This window comes from Saccopteryx bilineata, chromosome 3 (assembly GCF_036850765.1).
Source record: "Saccopteryx bilineata isolate mSacBil1 chromosome 3, mSacBil1_pri_phased_curated, whole genome shotgun sequence".
NCBI classification, from domain to species: Eukaryota; Metazoa; Chordata; class Mammalia; order Chiroptera; family Emballonuridae; genus Saccopteryx; species Saccopteryx bilineata.
Genome location: NC_089492.1, coordinates 19,408,224 through 19,431,100, shown reverse-complemented (window position 1 = coordinate 19,431,100; position 22,877 = coordinate 19,408,224). Strand labels below are relative to the sequence as shown.

At 40.6% G+C, this 22,877-nt stretch overlaps 1 protein-coding gene and 1 non-coding gene across 3 annotated transcripts in view; one reads left to right on the top strand and one right to left on the bottom strand.

The window, feature by feature from the left end:
• EIF3H (eukaryotic translation initiation factor 3 subunit H) overlaps positions 1-22,877 on the bottom strand; it is a 102,050-nt gene that overhangs the window by 15,900 nt on the left and 63,273 nt on the right. The window lies entirely within an intron of this gene.
• Positions 2,798-2,873, top strand: TRNAS-AGA (transfer RNA serine (anticodon AGA)). Its single transcript has one exon. It is a non-coding gene; the product is annotated as a tRNA-Ser (tRNA).

Genomic DNA, 22,877 nt, shown 5'->3' with positions numbered 1-22,877 from the left:
AATGCACTAGAATTTCACTATTATACACACACATAAAACATGTGCTGGGCCTATGCTAAGTGAAATTGCTGGACGTTAACTTGGTTTGAACTTACCACCCCAATTTTAAAAATTAAAAGAAAAATCAAGAAAACAAAGAAGGGAGGGAGGGAGGGAGGGAGGGAGGTAGAGAGGGAAGGAGGAAGGAAGGAGGGAGGGAGGAGGGAGGGAGGGAGGGCGGGCGGGCTGCAGGTAATCTGTGAAAGATAAGGCTGGGGTGCACTGAGGCCCAGCCCTCTTCAGGACTACTCATATGAGGCTCTACTAATTGCATGGTTTGAGAGATCACTTTGATTTAATAAAATTCTTTAAAATGGATGTTTTTTTCCATTATATACAAGTCAAGGAACCAGAAACAACTCAAAAGCAGCCATGTGAATTGCCTGATCTCTGTGGACTTTTGTCTGTGTCCTTCTGATGCGTGGCCCTGTCTCCCTTGATCCACAGTTTTTCCTCCTCCTGCAATCCAAGTTTTCAAAAAGTACGAAGCTAAAACCCTGACAATCATCCCAGTAAACCTAGGTAGAAATAAAAAATGTAAGGAGACTGTCCCACTAAACTGTCTCAAAACCGTCCTGGCAGCCGCCGTTCATCAACAGGTCGGAGCTGCCACCCCTATTTCCACCTCTAGCCTAGAGAAGAGACAAGGAAACAATGGGGAAATGCTGACCTGCCAGTAATTTTATGCAAAAAATAAGGAATAGCCAGTCATTCCAGATTGTAATCTCTGGGGCAAATGCCACTGCTTGCGTGGATATGCTAGCCCCTCACGGGAGTCCTATTAGAAGTGAGTAGGTAAGACACAACTTAGCTACAACACTAATGTAACGGGGGGGGGGGGGGGGGGCACATGCTATCTGGCAGTGGCTGTGACAATGCTGTGTCCCAGCCCACAGGCTCTGGGTGAGGGGCTAGAGCTACTACTTACTGCCTTCTAATGCCCTTTCCTAGGCTGGATTTTTAACAAGAGGATGTAAAAGGCTAGACAGCGATAAGGTTCACTCCTATTCAGGCAGTGCATCACACCTCAGAACAAAGAGGATCACTTCAAAAGAAACAAAAGGAAAAGAAAAAATGAGGCCCCTTGACATACGATGTGCGGAACTCTGAACTCCCCATTGCTGAGTTACTGCAGATCAATGAAGTAAGAGCAAGCACTTAGAGGAAACTCTGTAGAGCTGGTCCAGGTTAGACGCCTTCTCGTTTTCATTCTCAAGTTCTCTTATTTAACAGAACCCCAAGCAGCAATTTCAACCAATGACACTTCTGAGTTAATGGCTAAACAATCATGGGGAATTTCCCAAAGATGAAGAAGCCATCGGGAAAATTTTTGGAGGGGGAACTATTTCAAAGTCTATGCTAATATTCAACAGAAGGGCTCAGAATTGTGTGGCGAAAGGTCGAGGAAAGATTCTTAGTTTAAAAAGCTAACACCCTACTGAAGAAACAGTGCATAGCAAATAAATTTCAAAGCCAACTCAAAAGTCTAATACAAAAGCCACATTTAGATGTCACTGAGATGGCGCTACAAAATTTAGGATTATAAAAATGAGCTGAAGTTTTAGAAATCTCTTCGACCTCTACACTTGTCTTAATTGGTTAAGCCTCTTGTGAGCAAGAAGAGCCCAGTTTACAAAGAACAGTTCCAAGTCTGGCACCAGGAAATTCATGTTCACTTTTTCCAGATACCCTCTTTGCAAAACAGTCTATTTCAAATTGCCTAAAGCTAAAACTGTCTTAACTAAGGCAGGCTGCCCAATAACTATTCCTTTCAAAATCCACCACATTTGTTGGGCTTTCTCGTTTTATCTTCAAATATGAAAACACTGAAGATAGTATGTTGTCTTCTACTTCAGTGCTGTCTCTGGAGCTGCACGGCCAAACCACACAGGAGTTTGAGATTCGCATTCTCTTAAAGATCACTGGGAAGGACATCGGATTAGAAGTTATTCAGTGCAGGTAGAATCATTAGCCAGCCTTCTTTTCACCTTCAACCTTCACCCTTGTTTTAAAAATCACCTTTCTGATTTCATTATTGTAAGTGAGCACTGCTGACATACAATTTCTCACTGCACAGAACAGAGCACTGCCACTGCGGCTGGGCTGGGGATGCGGAAGCGACAGGTAAAGCTGTAGCACACTCTACACCGAACTCCGTCAGAGTGAGGGAGCAAGGTGCTTCACTTCTGTCCTTTTAGGAAACTCTTAGGACAAAGTAACCTAATTTAAATTTAAAAACTTAATGCATCTACTGTCTTAGTGACATAATACTGTATCCAATCAAATTATTTTAGAGTGTTACAAAGTTACATTAAAACTATACCCAGACAGCACAGCCTGAAGGGCCAGGCAGAGCTCCGCACAGGACACTAGCACTCAGGAAGCACTTACTATGTCCAGTTCCTGCGAAGTGGTCTCCACGCTGACTTGATTCCTCACAACTTACTGAGCTAATAATCATGATTACTGAGACCCTTTTAGAAAAGCTGCTTACCACAGCTTATAAAGTGGCAGGACTCCATCTGACTTCAGACTCTCTGACTCCGAAGCCCAGGCAACCACCCACTTACAAAATTTCACCTCCTCTTACTGGGAAAGTGTAAATTACTTCTGAACGAATAAAGCAGAACGCACAGATACAACAGAAACCCAGCACTTCTAGGTTTTCAGAAACCACAGCATGTTTGATCACAAATTAACCAATAATTCAGAGCTCCAGTAAGATTTTAAGTGATAAAACTACCTTCAAAGATTTTTTGCCCTGGCCGGTTGGCTCAGCGGTAGAGCATCGGCCTAGAGTGCGGAGGACCCGGGTTCGATTCCCGGCCAGGGCACACAGGAGAAGCGCCCATTTGCTTCTCCACCCCTCCGCCGCGCTTTCCTCTCTGTCTCTCTCTTCCCCTCCCGCAGCCAAGGCTCCATTGGAGCAAAGATGGCCCGGGCGCTGGGGATGGCTCTGTGGCCTCTGCCTCAGGCGCTAGAGTGGCTCTGGTTGCAACATGGCGACACCCAGGATGGGCAGAGCATCGCCCCCTGGTGGGCAGAGCGTCGCCCCTGGTGGGCATGCCGGGTGGATCCCGGTCGGGCGCATGCGGGAGTCTGTCTGACTGTCTCTCCCTGTTTCCAGCTTCAGAAAAATGGAAAAAAAAAAAAAAAGATTTTTTAATGTGAAAGTCAATAATTCCCACAAATATGTAATCAAACTCCTAAAACACTGCATTCTGTGGTACTATTTGAAACTTATGCCAAGACTGCTTTGTAACTAAGAACTGGTACAGTTCAAAGACGATCTGCACAAACACATCAAGTTAAGAGAACAGAGACCAGATCTAGTACACTCTTCACAGCAAAGAAACAAATTAAGCCCAATCAAAAGATGGCTTTAAAAGCAAACAAACAAAACTCCACCACTCTGAAATGACTCAATGATTTCCACAAACTGGACAGGGCAGTGAAATACATCAAACTCTCCTATTCATTCTAGCATGAGGGCTAACCTACGCAGAGCTGTTAAGAAACTAATTACAAGCCTCTCCCAGCAGCAGCATGGGGCACCAGTGAGCACCGTGAGGGCCAGGAACTCTCAAGGCTCCGCTTCATTATTTAACAAGACAAACTATCCTGTGCTTTCCTCTTCGTATCAGATTTTCTGCCAAGCTGCACATACGTTTCAGGCAATGTTCAAAGCTAGTAGCAGATGTAGATTTAAGCAAACAGAATGTGCATTTGGAAGAAGAATTAAATAAGAGCCTTCTTTGGGTAGAGAGAACAATGGACTACACACATTTCATAAAACGTCCCTATTATCTTCACCCAGTCAGTAAGACAGTTCTCTTTTTCCCAATTAGAACGTTTGTCCTTAAGGCCACCCTGTAACTGCCTAAAAAGTATATGGTAACAGTTCAACTTTTCACAATAAAGTGTTGAATGTAATTTCTACTCTATCTAGCAACTAACCTGTTCCTTTTAAATATGAGTAACCAAAATACTGCCTTTCTCAATAATCTTACAGAAATATTTTTTAAATAGTTCCTTTGTCCTAGATGGTTTAATATCTTCTCTAAAGTGTTTAGGAATTTTGACAAATAATCTCTTCTCAATACCAAGCTGGGAATAAGGGAATGGGTGTGTGTATGTGACTCCATCTTTTAAACCTAGTAAGTTTTGAAAATTATTGGAAATCAGGTTTTTTGAAGTTGCAGTGCATCTCAAGAAGTCTTCTATGAAACAAACTGGATTATTCACAGGAAGTAACAAAATAACACGCACAAACTGTAACAAATTCATATTTGCTATCTTTTTACCCAAATCATGAAACACAGCCAAAGAGCTCCTATTTCTTTGAGGTTATAGAACTTAAAACATACATGTATATTCTTGGTCATGAAATCAAATGCATGCAAATGAATGCTAGAAACAGCTACCAAGTCTGATTGTACTTTGTCATGTGAGGGCTGTTTACACAGAGTGAATTCACTTTCACATGACCAGAGTTGGAGACCCCTGACCTCTCACTACCAAGAACTCACTTACAGCATAAGCCACTGCCCTGGCCAGTGCTGCAGTGGACAGAGCAACCTCTTGCAACAGTTAAGAGCATGGTATGTTAGAAGACCGAATAAAAATTTCTAGATTTAAAAAATTTATATATTTTTATGCTATGCGATAAACTCTTTCAAGAGGACAGGAAACACCCCATGTTACATTGACTGCTAGTATCAGGTACTGGATTAATGCTGGCCCAGTTAGGTGCTTACTCAAGTATTCAAAAATGTGATTACTGTTAATGTATAAGAGAAATGATCTCCATCTAAACACCCATCTTCCCATGTTCACAAAGGACGTGACGGAACTTGCATTAAAACATAAAATAATCAGTAAAATCAGGACTGGAGAAAACGTGAATTAGATATAGAAAGTGGAAACTGAGGTGAGGCAGAGACATAAAGGAAACCAAGCCATAGATATTTTGATTAAAATATATACATTTAACTGAGCACACTGGCAAACAAAGCAAAAGAGAAACACGGTCATTTATATTATAAAAAACAAACAAACAAACCATCAGCTCTCAAAGTAGCTAAGACCTTCTCTAGTTCTTAACCCTAAAATAAAATTTTCATGTAGGGTTTCAAAGAAAAAATATTGTGCAATTTTCTGAGAGTCAGAAGACATTTCTATAATAGAATAATCAGTCACACTTCATTTACCTTTCCTATAAATCTGGATTTTTAATGTAAAACAAAAGGAGGAAGGCCCCATTAGTACTAGCCATAACACAAAAATGTTTGTACAAGCCACCCCCAATCCCAAAATGAGTAAGGTACTGTACTACCGAAAGGAATTAATAGTTTCATCCTGTAAGAAACACTGGCCTGTGGTGGCGCAGTGGATCAAGTGTCGACCTGTAAGGCTGAGGTTGCTGGTTCAAAACCCTGGGCTTGCCTGGTCAAGGCACATATCAGAAGCAATCAATGAACAGCTAAGGTGAAACAACCATTATGGGTTGATGCTTCTCGCTCCCCCTCCTCTCTCTGAAAAATTAATGGATGGATGGAAGGAGGGAGAGAGGGAGGGAGGGAACTATCAATTCACACCCTAGTTGTTTAAAAAGCAGAATGGGATGCATCAGTAGTGAGCAGTAAATATCAAAATAGAGAACAAATAATGACTTTTTGGAAGTACTGTTTGCAGCAAACAAACTGGGGGAAAGAATGGTCTGAAACCATTTACTGAGTGCCATCTGTACTGGAAACCTGGTAAGGTTATAGTGACATCATCTTGTAAAAGGTGCCCCTGCCTCGACAAGAAGGATGCCCAATGAGCGAGCTGGTGGTAGTTAACGCATTTCCTCATCTAAAAATTGGTGGTTTCAACTTCCAACCAGGTGATGACAATTTTTTAAAAAACTGACCTCCAGTCCAGATGGCTCTTCAGATACTGAGCCTTTTCAGGGGGAAATCCACAGGCGCTGCATTCTGAGGAAAGCACACAGGGACTCTACCGAGCCCACCTCCTGCCTGCTCCCTCAGCAAGGGCACACTACGTCATCAATCTTGACGACTTCTCCCACACTCAGTTCACAGTCATCTACCTTCTTGGTAGCTCCCAAACTTGTTTTCTCAAAGGCGAAAATCATTAAGAATGTTTCTTAAAAAGTTTAACTGGCATAGACTGATGAGATGTTAAGAGAAAAAAAAATCAGATTAAAACTATGAATCCTATAAGGCCAACAGGTAAACAGCCTTCTAAAAAGGAAGACTGGAACGAAATATGCTAAAATGGTAATGACAACAGTTTTCAAGGGAGTGATATCATAAAAGATTTTTGTTGTCTTACTTATTCTTACCCTTATTTTCCACGGTTTGTGTGTTTGTTTTTGTTCATTTGTTTTTGCAAAAGAATTGTGTGGTACATATATTAACGGAGTACACATATACAGAGAATTTTCTATTGCTGGCCAGGCTAACAAACTTGCCTACATTTAACATGATCAGCAAATAAGCTGGGAACCAGGGCTCCTAAATTATGGACGCAGGGAACAGAATAGGATACCAGACTACTTAGAATCTAAAGTATCCAACCTGGTCTGAATATCACATGCTGGACACAGAACTGTGACCCATACCCAAATTCATATGCTAAAGGCCTAACCCCCAATATAATGGTATTTATAAAGAGAGCTTTTGGAAATAATTAGGTTTAGCTGAGGTCACAAGGGTGGGGCCTTCACAATGGGATTAGCACACCCTTACAAGACGAGACACAAGAGCTTGCTTCCGCTCTCTCTCCATCCATAGGCAGTAACTGAGTACTCATATATGTGAAGACACGGTGAGAAGGTGACCATCTGCAATCCAAGGAGACACCAGACAACAACCCTGTTGGCTCCTTGATCTTGGACTTCCTAGTCTCCAGTACTGTGAGAAATAAATTCCTATTATTTAAACCACCCAGTCTATGGTATTCTGTTATGGTGGGTCAGGCTAAGATATCACCTTTAGCATACATTAGTTGTATGACTGACTACAAATGATCTCAGTCTAGGTCTCCTCTGTTGTAAGTGGAAGAGAAAACAGTACCTACTTCATAAGAAAGATAGTTAAGAGGATTAAATAAAATAATTCACAACACCTTGGTGCAAAAGTATAGTAGTTATCTGGGTCAAAGGAAAAGCTTTTGGAGAATTAGGTTTGACAACATTGGTCCTCAAGTGTTGTGTACACTTATCCCTTTTTCCCTTTCCCATATTGGGAGCAAGAGAAATCAGGAAAATGCGGGAGAAGATTAGAGGTTGTATATGTGACTTACACAAAAAAAGTCTATTAATTTATAACATCCACTTCATGAAACTGAATTCCTATGTACAAATACAAATATGATCAAAGAACAATCTACAAGGAAAAAGGATTACAAAAGGAAAATAATACTCCTTAGAAAAAGAAACTATAAGCTAATTATGTTCAGTTATATAATAAAGAACAGATTCAATAAAGAAAGAGACAAGCTACAGAAATTAGATTTCAAGAAAAGGTAATCTTGTGTGTTCTATTATTACTGAGTATATAGCAATGTAATTGCTTGTGCTATATAAATTTCTATCTCCTGACTCCATTTATAACTCTTCCAAAGAAAGAAAATAAGCTTCCTGCCCTTTCCCCAACAGGTGACTTTTAAAAAAAACACTGAGAACCGGAGTGGGTGCCAGCTTACTCAGGGGACTGAGCTAAAGTTACTGGAAATACAGCCCACCTAAGTGAAGTAGCTTACCTCAATTAGATATGCAAACAGCTTTATAACATGTCATGTATCACTAAATAAGATGACCCGATCTGGCAGCCTCAAATATCCAAAGACAGTTTCCTTTACCTTCAAACACCAGGACAATTGGATTAGAAAATCAGTATTAAAGATGCTATCAGAAGAGAGCCTGAAGGACACGATCTTTTAAGAGTCTCCTTAACTGTAACCTAAGGAAGGGAAAGCTAGCAAGAAGTAAAAATGACAGAAGTCACAGTAAAAAGGTTAGGAAGGACGTATAATTTCCTATGGAGTACTTAAATCAGAGAAACAGAAGTACTTATCACCCTACTCTCCATCCACCCTTTCTGTCCCCAGCTCTCTCCCTACATGCTCTGCTTCGTCCACCCTTGTTTTTACAGGTTAAGGAATACAGCGCACCACGTGGAGAAAAGGATCAAGCAGAAATCCTCATGGCAGTAACAATCAATCTGAGGTTAGAAAACCTGTGACTTCTTGTTACCAAGGCCATGTTACCTTTCCTGTTGCAATATCCTTTTCCCAAAGCCATATGCAAATGCACTTGTGGGGAGAGGGTCCAAGGCTTTCACTGAATTCTCAAAGGGCCTCGAGACTCAGAGAGGAACAACTGCTGAGATGTAGTGCAGAACAAAACCAAACGTGGTCCCGACTCTTGGGAACTTCCATTCCTCTACGAATGTGGCCAGGAAGATGGGGGAGAGACGTAGAGGAATGATTACTAAGTCTGAGTCAGCAATCAATTCTATTCAGCAGCAAACAGCAGCACAGATGGTACTGAGTTCAGCGGAGATACAGCAGCAAGAACAGGCCAAGGTACAGAGAAAAGGCTAGCTCTCAGCAGGAGACCCAACAAAATGTCACTCTTACCTTGTCCTACCCAGGCCTGGAAGTCCCGCCATGGGGAAAGCTAAATGGAGACTTCAACTAAATTATTCTGTGATCAAAATTAGTAATTCCCAAGGTAGGCAACAGAAGACATATGCCCTTACCACAGGGTGGCTTGGCTGGGGTGAGTAAGGCAAGAGTAAAGCAGGGAGTGGCATCCTAACAGAACAGGGATTTTCACCCTGTTTCATCTCATGACACACATACGCTAATTACTAAAATTCTGCGGCACACCAAAAAATATATATTTTTTGCCAATCTGACCAAAAAAAAGGAAAGTATAATTTTTATTCATTCACACTGAATGGCAACTGCCGTATAGGCTATTGTCTTTTTTTTTTTTTTTTTAATTGAGAGAGACAGGGACAGAGAGACAGGCAGACAGACAGGAAGGGAGAGAGATGAGAAGCATCAATTCTTCATTGCAGCACTTTAGTTGTTCATTGATTGCTTTCTCATATGTGCCTCGATGGGGGGGGGGGACTCAGAGTGAGTGACCCCTTGAAGCCCAGCGGCCTTGGGCTTCAAGCCAGTGACCTCAGGGTTTCGAACCTGGCTCCTCTGCGTCCCAGTCCGATGCTCTATCCACTGTGCCACCGCCTGGTCAGGTTAGCTGCTATCACTTTTGTATTTGACAATCTTCAGGAAAAAGAGGTCAGTGCCCCTGACTAAATAGTTAGGAAGTGCATGTTTTAAAAATTCTTGCAGCACACAGGTTGAAAATCACTGTACTAGAGCGATAACCCTTCTCTATTTGTAGAAAAGTGGGTCTCTAGCAAAAATATTAATAATAAAAATACACTTAGCACAAATCATGCTCTGCTGTTACAAATGTACCTTGGAGTGTAGGCTCTATGGTCACCTACTAAAAACCAGCCTCATCAGTAATCCTGCTATGTTTTGAAGTTTTTACACAGATATCTCTAGAAACCATATGTCTAATCAGTTGTCATTAAGTAATCCAAAGCTCCTGAAGATGCTTTTCTATGGAGGCCTCCTGGATTAGAGAAGAAGATAAAATACAGTGTACGGGGGGAAGTATAAATCACTGAAAAGCAAGAAAATTACTACAGAGAGATGCTGGAAAGCTACAAAACAGACCAAATAATTCCCTTCTGCACTGGCAGGCAGGATCCTGCCAGATGTTTGAAATGGAATTAACCTCTATGGTCTACATTGATGGAAATAAAAATAAACTGCATAACTATAAATAAATCAATATTCAAGAGAGCATAAGTAACCACCTAGGGAAGGACCATCTCTGACTTACGTTCACTGAACTTCTTTCAGATGCCCCCCACCCCCACCCAAACAACCAGCCCACACTGCAGTGTCCACAGACACTGGGCCAGCAGCATGTCGAGGCTTTTAAAAATGTGCCAAAGGCAGATCAGACAATACCCTGATAAAAAGGTAAGTTAATCAGAGTCTTTGCAATGTTTCAAATAGTGTCAAACCAGGTAATATCACATTTAACAACAACAAAATCCTCCTTTATCCCCAAAGAAGATATATAGATATGAATGAATGGATGGATGGATACAGATATAAATATTCCTTCCTCAAAAAGATCATTACAATTTAAAGGTATTACAAGTAGCTTATAGATGCTTCCTCCTTACATTTTTTGGGAAGAAAAACCTTAAACAGTGAATGCATCCATGACCCCTTATATGTATTTACATGACAAGTATTTATTCCAAGCTATAACGTCCAGACTTCGAGGTGCTGTCCAGCACAGGACGATGAAGACAGAAAGGGTTCCTGACCTGCCATCCTCGTGGAGCAGAATGACACACAGGGTGACAGTCCTGACCGAATCTATGAAACGCTTACTGTTCCTTAAAGAAAATATCTGGGTAATCCCACGTAGTTAGTTCTTTGGCCTTTAAAGTGAGCAAACTATCTGTTAATAACCAGGAAATCAAGCTTGGAAGTCAAAGGCCTGGATTCTTACTTTGCAAAATAATCCAGTGCTAACGAATAGTTGCAGGCTGAGAAAACAGGAGGCCTGAACTGCAATTTTGGCTTTGCCATTAACTACAACAAAGCAGAGCAAAACCTCCAAATACCAACCTGGCCTTACCCCTTGGAGTAGTGAGGTTTTCTTCGTGCTCACTGACCCCAGGGAGGGAGCTTTTATTTTTTTCTTTCAAAGAACGAAATTAGCTCCAGTTACAGTTTTATTACCTGAAAATAATGTTTGTTTGATAACCAATTTATGGAAACTAGAAGAACATACCTTTACCTTTTTTTAATGTTGCCTTACACATTTCTAAGATAAATTGATTGTACTCAGGATGGTCAGGAAGCACAAGGATGTACATGATCATTTGTACTACTCAAAGAGTTAAAAATACAGTTTAAAAAAAATCAACCAATTTTTAACTTGTCTCCAGTGAACAAATGATTTGGTCTAATGTTTATCACATGGTGATGGTGATAATAGTAAATAATAGTCAAACTGGGAGAAATCTGACATTTTAAGAGTTCGTTTCCCAGCCAATGCACCAAAAAAGAGTTAAAGCAGGGACCAGATAAAAATCCTCTACAATAAAATTTCACGTGTTTCTTTGCTAAGTTTTGAAATTTGAATCAGTTATCTATATTGTGTCTTTAAGTGCTAATATACCATATGGAGAAATGGAAAAGTCAGTTTCACTAAAAAATGCGGCCTAGAAACCCTAACAAGAGTGGTCAAACAGAGGGCAGCAGCGCCGAGGATCACGGTGCAAGAGGGACAGCATGTGCACTCCCCACACAGGAAGCGGCCCAGGCCAGCCTGCAGGAGGACGAGGAGGCTGGTAAGAGGTCGTCGCGTTCCCCACACAGGAAGCGGCCCAGGCCAGCCTGCAGGAGGACGAGGAGGCTGGTAAGAGGTCGTCGGCGTTCCCCACACAGGAAGCGGCCCAGGCCAGCCTGCAGGAGGACGAGGAGGCTGGTAAGAGGTCGTCGGCGTTCCCCACACAGGAAGCGGCCCAGGCCAGCCTGCAGGAGGACGAGGAGGCTGGTAAGAGGTCGTCGGCGTTCCCCACACAGGAAGCGGCCCAGGCCAGCCTGAAGGAGGACGAGGAGGCTGGTAAGAGGTCGTCGGCGTTCCCGCCCAACACTTCAATTTTATGGCAGACGAGCACTGGAACACTGCCTCTCAAACTTGTATCATCTACACATCATTTAATGGACATTTGACGCTTATGAAAACCTGACTTCAGGTTTTAAAAAATAATCCTAATTTTAATTATACAAATAAAAGTTTTAGTAAATTAAAAACAAAGCTGTTGTGTATCTCTAACAGAGATGATTTACATCTACCTTGAGGTTTTAATAGACAGCCTTGATCTAGGAAGTTTCTTTTCTCATTCTATTTTTACTAAATTAGAAGCTCCTTCCTTACTCAGACTACTCTTAGGTCATAAAGAAAAGCATCAAGCACTTTGCTATCAACAGACAACCCTTACATATATGGACAAAGACTCCAAAATTATGGAAATTTCTCATTAAGTCTCTGTCCAAGGAACACACTTAAACCTAAAAATTAGTATTTCTTTTGGAGAAACTCTGGGGACTAGATTCTGACCCTTGATTTGACGAAGCTCTGGAGTACCCCTATCCTACCTATCTCAGTATTTAGATGTAATGGGAACACTGCTCATCCCAGCACCATAACCTCAGTTATAAGTTGTAATACTTTCAACTCACAGGTAATACTATATATAAAGCTACCAAGGGTAGTACACGTTTAGCTAAAACATGCTACTTGAACAAATTATTTTTAAAAATGGAAATAGCTTTTTTTGGTATTGACTATCTCCTAAAGAAAGTATAAAAATGTAGTATTGCCTGACCAGGTGGTGGTGCAGCGGCTAGAGTGTCACCTGGGATGCTGAGGACCCAGGTTTGACACCCTGAGATTGTCGGCTTGAGCACAGGCTCATCAGCTTGAGTGTGGTATTACAGACGTGATCCCATGTCACTGGCTTGAAGCCAAAGCCACTGGCTTAAGCAAGGGGTCACTGGCTTGGGTGGAGCCCCACCCTCCCACCCCATCGAGGCACATATGAGAAAGCAATCAATGAACAACTAACTAAGGTGCTGCAACTACAAGCTGATGCTTCTAATCTCTCTCCCTTTCTGTCCTTCTGTACCTCTCTCTCTGTCCCACTCTCTCTTGCTAAAGAAAAATAAAAAAAGTCATCTCTCTCCCACGTAAAAGATTGGTACAGGGCAGTATGAATAGCACGTCACCTGCCACACATTTCTTACTCAGCATATTCTAAAAGGTAAATACTCAGAGACTGAAACTTTGATTTTATTATTTTCACTATTTCCTTCTATACTAAGTCAGATTAGAAAGCATAACATTATTTCAACACTAAACCTCCACTAAGTATATATAGAAAAGGGGCTGGCAATTCTAATTATAAGACATCTTGCATTAAAAATGCATCCCACCTTGGCCAGATAGCTCCACTGTCCCCATGAACCAAGGTTGCTGGTTCAATTTCTGGTCAACAGGGCACATACAAGAATCAACTAATGAATGCATAAATAAGTGGAACAAATCAAGGTCTCTCTCTAAGTCAGTTTTTAAAAATGTATCCCAATTTCATATACGTTCAGGGGAATGGAGAAATGTAGAGCCAGTGAAATTAAACAGCAGGCAGTGGGCACTGTGGTGCCCATGCTCCTTTCTTGCTAAAATGCAATTGTATCCATACTGATACCAACACTTTTTCCAGCCCTCATCACAGCTCCCAAGCTATGATAAATAAATAAGTAGATAAATACTCTCTTCTCCTGAATCATGGGTTTTCCATGATGAACAACAACAAAATCACGCAGCACTTTCCCCTCAGAGGAACAAGATGTTTGCTAGGAATGAATGCTTCTGTGCACATCAACTGTGGAGCGGATACCTAGTTATGTGCACATTAATAGTAAGTGCTTCTGCACGCTGGATGTGACTGATACCAGGCGACAGTTTCCATAGTTTCCAGCAGTCATTTTGCAAAGGTAATGATGCAGCTACTCTGCGTTCTCTCCAAACAGTTCCTGTCATTAACTCTGAAGTTGGTTGCACTGGGTTCTCTGCAACAATGTGACTTTAAAAAAACACACCAAAAACGCTACTTTGAATGATATTCTGGTAGTTTGAAGTTTTCCCATTCTTACTGATGAGATTATTCTGGAAAAAAAAATTCTTTAGAAAGTATTATTTTATATTTGTCTTGGAAAACCTCTTATTGGTATACCAGAAAAAATGCCATTGTAGTTTATTTTTAAATTGCACAAAAGTTTTTGGTGGCGTTATGCCACCATTTGACGAAGTTTCATAAATAATCAAAAACTTTGAGGTTTAGGGGGCAAATGACTCAAAAAGTCAATACAATCTATTCTTAGGCACGTGTCATAGTAATTCACACCTTTTGTGTCACAGTAATTCACAATTTTTTTTTCCAACTGCTTAGGTAGTCGCCACATTCCTAGATTTTTGTGCCCCTATATTCAGATCACGATCCATTTAAGCCAGGGTTTCTCAACCTGGGCACCACTAACAAGTTGGGCTGGAAAATGCTTTGTTGCAGAGCCTCTTCTGTGTATGGTGGAATGCTTCCCAGTACCCTGGCTTCTTCCCACCAGATGCCAGTGGCACACTCCCAAGTGGTGAGGACCCAAAGTGTCTCCACACACTGTCCAATGTGTGAGCAAACCCAACTCTACTCAGAACACTGGTTTAGGCTGTGGAGTCCTGGTCAATCGTCCAGGACGATTAAATTATCCTGAGAAGTGGCGATTATGTTATTAGTTTTATTATTGAATTAACTGTTTTCCTAATTTTTGAGATGGGATTACGAAACAGTAAGAATTAAAAATCCAAATTCAATAAACAAAAATATGTAGTTGATGTAACTAAAACAAACTACCCTATTAAACTATTAACTAATCCATTATCCTTTATAGTACAGCCTTTAAGAACCTAACCATTATTAAGAAAGTAGAAAAGTCTTCTAGGAAAATCATAATAAATCTTATACCTCAATATGTGAATTTTATGTGAACAACAGTTTCATTGCCTCAAATCTGAGGGTAGGAAGTTAAAATATTTTCAATGTTCATTTTAAGATTTCACTTATAAAACTCACTACTGTCAAAGTGTGATATAGCCCAGAAATAGGCAGAACTTTTAAAAGGTTTAAAAACCTAGTAACAAACACATATGCATTTGACAGCCTGAAGCTGGGGACCAATTACAGCAATCATACCTTATCGTAACGTGTCTCTTGGTATACTACTATTGATACTAATTACAGAAAGGAGAGGAGGTGGGTGGACAAGCCTGACCTGTACATTGATCAATACAGTAGTGCTAACATACACAGCAGGCAAGAACAAGCCAGACATGTACTACCCATCTTCCAGGGCTCAGCTCAGAAGTCCCTTCTTCCAGAAACTTCCCAGCTCCCCAAGTTCCACTTAAGTGTTTCTCCTCTGTGCACCATACTGCTACTTTCATAAGATTATCCCACTATGCTTATAATTGCCTTGTTGTGTCTTCATTTTCCCAATTAAGCCATTGTGTCCCCAGCACCAAGTAAGCTGCCTGGCACAAGTAGGTGCTTTATTAAGTCCTTGTTTAAAAAGAGTCAGATGAATTCCATGACAGCTCTCTTCACGGTATACAAAATGAATTAGCACACACACAAATTTATCCAGAATAATTAATATTAAAGAAAGAAACAAAACAAAACAAAACACTGAAAGCAGTCTACAACACTGCAAATATTCTGGGGTTATTAGAAACCTCAATGAGCACCATATAAGACTGTCTCTGTATTTAGAAAGGATGACTCGACATTACATAGCTAATTTTACTTATATCTCTTTTAGAAGAATACATTACAGAAAATAAAGATGATATTTACAACTATTTTTAAATGGAGAACTTTATTCCATTAGGCTTGTGCAAATAAGTAGCCCATATTTTAATAGTATCGGTAATCAAGTAAATTTGAACTAAAATATTTCATTTCCACCTGAAAAATGTGTAACTTGGAAAAAAAATGTCACTGATGGTTAAGATGTGATATAATTGTATAATAAAGTATACGGTCACACTCAAGTGGTACTACTCTCACATACCACTAAGAACAACAATCTTTTTTTTTTTTTAACGCTGGTACTAAGAATAGTTTCTACCTACTGAGTCTTTTTTTTTTTTTTTTCTTTTCATTTTTCTGAAGCTGGAAACAGGGAGAGACAGTCAGACAGACTCCTGCATGCGCCCGACCGAGATCCACCTGGCACGCCCACCAGGGGCGACGCTCTGCCCACCAGGGGGCGATGCTCTGCCCATCCTGGGCGTCGCCATGTTGCGACCAGAGCCACTCCAGCGCCTGGGGCAGAGGCCACAGAGCCATCCCCAGCGCCCGGGCCATCTTTGCTCCAATGGAGCCTTGGCTGCGGGAGGGGAAGAGAGAGACAGAGAGGAAGGAGAGGGGGAGGGGTGGAGAAGCAAATGGGCGCTTCTCCTGTGTGCCCTGGCCGGGAATCGAACCCGGGTCCTCCACACGCTAGGCCGACGCTCTACCGCTGAGCCAACCCGGCCAGGGCACCTACTGAGTCTTATTACATTTAATCAACAGGTCAGATCCTCCCTATATTTTCTTTGTAAGGTAGATATTAGTTAAGTGACCACCGCAACTCAAAGGCAGACTTCCAGCTACCAAGCCCACATTCTTTTACAATAAACCACAACCATGTTTAGGTCTGCAACTCTGATTTTTTTTTTTTTTGCAGAATATCTGGAGGAAGGTTATTCAAACTTTGATAACAAGGCCCTGGCCGGTTGGCTCAGTGGTAGAGCATCAGCCTGGCATGCAGAAGTCCCGGGTTCGATTCCAGGCCAGGGCACACAGGAGAAGCGCCCATCTGCTTCTCCACCCCTCCCCCTCTCCTTCCTCTCTGTCTCTCCCTTCCCCACCCGCAGCGAGGCTCCACTGGAGCAAAGATGGCCCAGGCGCTGGGGATGGCTCCTTGGCCTCTGCCCCAGGCGCTAGAGTGGCTCTGGTCGCGACAGAACAACACCCCGTAGGGGCAGAGCGTCGCCCCTGGTAGGCGTGCTGGATGGATCCCGGTCGGGCGCATGCGGGAGTCTGTCTGTCTGTCTGTCTATCCCTGTTTCCAGCTTCAGAAAAATACAAAAAAATAAATAAATAAATAGGATAACAAGAAAACTAGTTAAGTAGTCATGAAAAATGGTTTAACAAAAAATGAGAAGCTACTTAATTTGATGGCAACATGTTCTTACCCTCCAAAGTTTCCAGTACTACTTCGCCAATAGTGGTAAAGATCATGCAATAGCACAGTAATATGTATTATCAAAACAGATACAGGAGACCTGAGATAGCAGCAGAGTAGGCGGACGCGCAGACACCCAGCTCTCACCACCAAATTGGAATACAAATCAATTCAGGAAAAATAAGCGTGAAAAACTAACTCTGGACTACAAGAACAGCTCTCAGAAACCAAGGAGCAAAGAAGAAGCCAATACAATCCTGGTAGGGAGCGCCTGAATCTCCCCTGCTTACAAGAATGGAGCAGGGGGGGGGGGTGAGGCTGAGAGCCCAGAGGGGATCTCACTCCAGGGAAAAGAGCAGAAAATACTGCTCACAGCCACTTGCCTGGTGACCAGGGAGCGAGGTGTGTTGAAAAGACCAGCTTATCTCCCAAGTGGAAAGGAAAGAGAGAGGGACAGACTGTGAGGGGCTAAGGAATGCAGGAGACTATCTAAAAAAGGCTGACTCATCCGTGCTGGAGGCAGCCATAGCTGGGGGAGGGACTGATCCTTCCCGACAAAACAGTACTAAATTGCTTCCAGATCAGAGATCTCCAGACATCTCTCCAGCTCTAATCAGCGCAACAAGACACAGCTGAAAACAAGAAGTGGGAAGGAGAGGCAGTAACTCAGGTCTCCAGGGAGATCTGAGATACACCTCCCTCTACTGAAGCTGAGAAAACACCCTGCCCTCAGAGAGATTAGTTGGTGGAAGAGGCCTTCAGAGTCTCAGGTTACACCCACCACATTCCTGGATACAGTTTCAAGGAAGGCCCCTGCTGAGATCAGTAAACAAGACTATCACCTGTTAAGAAAACAAACAAATCAAGACTTCAAAGCTGCCCAAATCCGAAAGTAGATTACAAATAATAGCTGATACCAACCCAAGAAGACCTAGAAATAACACTACTGAAAACTGGAGGCAGACAACACCAAGCCTAGACTCAACCAACTCTACAAACAAAACACAGACAATGAGAAGACAAAAAAGTGCAATCCAAATGAAACTATCAGGAGATGAACTGAGTGATATGGAAATAATCAAACTTCCATATGTAGAGTTCAAAATAATGATTGTAAGGATGCTTAGGGATCTTAGAAGAACAATGGATGGTCATTATGAACACCTAAATAAAGAAATAGCAAGTATAAAAAAGAATCAGTCGGAGATGACAAATACAGTATCAGAAATAAAGACCACAATGGAAGGAATTAAAAACAGGATAGAGCTGAGGATCGAATCAGCGAGTTGGAGGACAACTGGAATGAAGGCATAAAAGCAAAGAAGAAAAAAGAAAAGAGACTCAAAAAGTCTGAGAAAACTCTTAGAGAGCTCTGTGACAACATGAAGAGAAATAACATTCGCATCATAGGGGTTCCTGAAGAAGAAACTCTCACAAGTTCAAGAAGCACAGAGGACTCCATTAAAGAGAAACCCAAAGAAACATACACCAAGACACATCATAATTAAAATACCAAAGCTAAGTGATAAAGAGAAAATATTAAAAGCTGCAAGAGAAAAAAAAGCTATTACCTACAAAGGAGCCCCCATAAGGATGACATCTGACTTCTCAACAGAAACACTTGAGGCCAGAAGGGAATGGCAAGAAATATTCCAAGTAATGAAGAACAAGAACCTACAACCAAGACTACTTTATCCAGCAAGGCTATCGTTTAAAATCAAAGGAGAAATAAAAAGCTTCTCAGACAAAAAACAACTCAAGGAATTTATTACAACCAACCAATGCTGCAGGAAATGTTAAGGGGCCTGTTGTAAACAGATCAAAGTGGGAAAAATATATCAAAAAAGGAATACAGCTTTAAAGAATAAAATGGCAATAAACAACTACATATCAATAATAACCTTAAATGTAAATGGATTAAATGACCCAATCAAAAGACATAGGGTAGCTGCATGGAGAAGAAAACAGAACCCGTACATTTGCTGTCTACAAGAGACACACCTTAAAACAAAAGATACACATAGATTGAAGGTAAAAGGATGGAAAAAAACATATCATGCAAACAGAAGTGAAAAAAAAGCAGGGGTAGCAATACTTATATCAGACAAATTGGACTTCAAAACAAAGGATATAGTAAGAGATAAAGAAGGCCACTACATAATGATAAAGGGAGCAATCCAACAGGAAGATATAACTATTATAAATATCTATGCACCTAATATAGGAGCACCTAAATATATAAAGCAGACTTTGATGAATTTAAAGGGCGAGAACAACAGCAATAATATAATAGTAGGGGATTTCAATACCCCACTAACATCACTAGATAGATCCTCAAGAAAGAAAATTAACAAAGAAACAGCAGACTTATTGGACACACTAGATCAACTCAATTTAATAGATATCTTCAGAACCTTTCACCCTAAAGCAGAAGAATATACATTCTTTTCAAGTGCTCATGGTACAGTCTCTAGGATAGACCACATGTTAGGGCACAAAAGTGGTCTCAACAAATTTAAGAAGATTGAAATCATATCAAGCACTTTCTCTGATCACAATGGCATGAAACTAGAAATGAACCACAACAGAAAACCTCAAAAATTCTCAAACAGCCTGACCAGGCGGTGGTGCAGTGGATAGAGCATCGGACTGGGTTGCTGAGGACCCAGGTTCGAGACCCCGAGGTCGCCAGCTTGAGCGTGGGCACAAAAAGCTCACCAGCTTGGACCCAAGGTCTCTGGCTGCAAGGGGTTACTCAGTCTGCTGAGGGCCCGTGGTCAAGGCACATGTGGGAAAGCAATCAATGAACAACTAAGATGTCGCAATGCGCAATGAAAAACTGATGATTGATGCTTCTCATCTCTCTGTTCCTGTCTGTCTGTCCCTGTCTATCCCTCACTCTGACTCTCTATCTGTAAAAAAAAATAAAATAAAATAAAAAATAAAAAATAAAAAAAATAAAAAAAAAATTCTCAAACACATGGAAACTAAATAGCAGGTTGTTAAATAACGAATGAGATCAAAGAAGAAATAAAAAAATTCCGAGAAACGAATGACAATGAGCATACAATAACTCAAAATTTATAAGACATAGCAAAAGCAGTACTTAGAGGGAAATTCATAGCACTACAGGCACACTTTAAGAAGCTAGAAAAAGCTCAAATAAACAACCTAACCCTGCATCTAAAAGAACTAGAAAAAGAACAGCAAGTAAAGCCCAAATGTAGTAGAAGGAAGAAAATAATAAAGATCAGAGCAGAAATAAATGACATAGAGGCTAAAGAAACAATACAGATGATCAATGAAACTAGGAGCTGGTTCTTTGAAAAGGTAAACAAGATTGATGAACCTTTAACTAGAATCACCAAGAAAAAGAGAGGACTCAAATAAATAAAATTAGAAATGAGAGTGGAGAAATAACAACTGACACAACAGAAATACAAAATATTGTAAGAAAATACTATGAAGAACTGTATGCCAAAAAACTAGACAACCTAGATGAAATGGACAAATTCCTTGAAACATACAATCTTCCAAAAATCAATCTGGAAGAATCAGGAAACCTAATCAGACCGATTACACCAAATGAGATCAAAACAATTATCAAAAAACTCCCAACAAAGAAAACTCCGGGGCCTGATGGCTTCACAACTGAATTCTACCAAATATTCAAAGAAGAACTAACTCCTATCCTTCTCAAACTATTTCAAAAAATTCAAGAGGAAGGAAGAATTCCAAACTCCTTTTATGAGGCGAGCATAATTCTGATTACAAAACCAGGCAAAGACAACACAAAGAAAGAAAATTATAGGCCAATATCTCTGATGAATATAGATGCTAAAATCCTCAACAAAATATTAGCAAACCGGATCCAACAATATATGGAAAAAATCATACACCATGATAAAGTGGGATTTATTCTGGGGAGGCAAGGCTGGTACAATATTCGTAAATCAATCAGTGTGATTCATCACATAAACAAAAAGATGGAGAAAAACCATATGATAATTTCAATAGATGCAGAAAAAGCATTTGATAAAATCCAGCACCCATTCATGATCAAAACTCTCAGCAAAGTGGGAATACAGGGAACATACCTCAACATGATAAAAGCCATCTATGAGAAACCCACAGCCAACATCATACTCAATGGGCAAAAATTAAAAGCAATCTCCTTAAGATCAGGAACAAGGCAGGGGTGCCCCCTTTCACCACTCTTATTTAACATAGTCCTGGAAGTCCTAGCCCCACCAATCAGACAAGAAGAAGAAATAAAGGGCATTCAAGTTGGAAAAGAAGAAGTAAAACTATCATTATTTGCAGATGATATGATATTGTATATAGACAACCCTAAAGTCTCAGTCAAAAAGCTACTGGACCTGATGAATGAATTCAGCAAAGTGGCAGGATATAAAATCAATACTCAGAAATCAGAGGCATTTTTATACGCCAACAATGAACAGTCAGAAGAGAAATTAAGGAAACAATCCCCTTCAGTATTACAACCAAAAAAATAAAGTACCTAGGGAGTAAACTTAACGAAGGAGACTAAAGACTTGTACTCGGAAAATTACAAAGCATTGATAAAAGAAATCAAGGAAGATACAAACAAGTGGAAGCATATACCGTGCCCATGGTTAGGAAGAATAAACATCATTAAAATGTCTATATTACCCAAAGCAATCTATAAATTCAATGCAATACCAATTAAAATACCAATGACATACTTCAAAGATATAGATCACATATTACAAAAATTTATACGGAACCAAAAAAGAACACGAATAACCTCAGCAATCTTAAAAAAGAATAATAAAGTGGGAGGCATCACACTTCCTGATATCAAGTTATACTACAAGGCCACTATACTCAAAACAGCCTGGAACTGGCATAAGAGCAGGCATATAGATCAATGGAACAGAACAGAGAACCCAGAAATAAACCCACAGCTCTATGGACAACTGATATTTGACAAAGGAGGTAAGGAAATACAATGGAGTAAAGACAGCCTCTTTAACAAATGGTGTTGAGAAAATTGGACAGCTACCTGCAAAAAGTGAAACTAGATCATCAACTTACACCACTCACAAAAATAAACTCAAAATGGATAAAAGACTTAAATGTAGGCCGTGAAACCATATGGAAGCATCTTAGAAGAAAACATAGGCAGTAAGCTCTCTGACATCTCTCGGAGCAATATATTTGCTGATTTATCTCCATGGGGAAGTGAAATAAAAGACAGGATAAATAAATGGGACTATATCAAACTAAAAAGCTTTTGCACAGCTAAAGACAATAAGAACAGAATAAAAAGACAAACTACACAATGGGAGAACATATTTGACAATACGTCTGATAAGGGGTTAATAACCAAAATTTATAAAGAACTTGTAAATCTCAACACTAGGAAGACAAACAATCAAATAAAAAAATGGTCAAAAGAGATGAATAGACACTTCTCCAAAGAGGACATACAGGTGGCCAATAGGCATATGAAAAAATGCTCAACATCACTAATCATTAGAGAAATGCAAATTAAAACCACAATGAGATATCACCTCACACCAGTCAGAATGGCACTCATCAACAAAACAACACAGAATAAGTGCTGGCGAGGATGTGGAGAAAAAGGAACCCTCCTGCACTGCTGGTGGGAATGCAGACTGGTGCAGCCACTGTGGAAAACAGTATGGAGATTCCTCAAAAAACTGAAAATCGAACTGCCTTTTGACCCAGCTATCCCACTTTTAGGAATATACCCCAAGGACACCATAGAACAGCTCCAAAAGGAGAAATGCACCCCCATGTTTGTGGCAGCATTGTTCACAATAGCGAAGATCTGGAAACAGCCCAAGTGTCCGTCAGAGGACGAG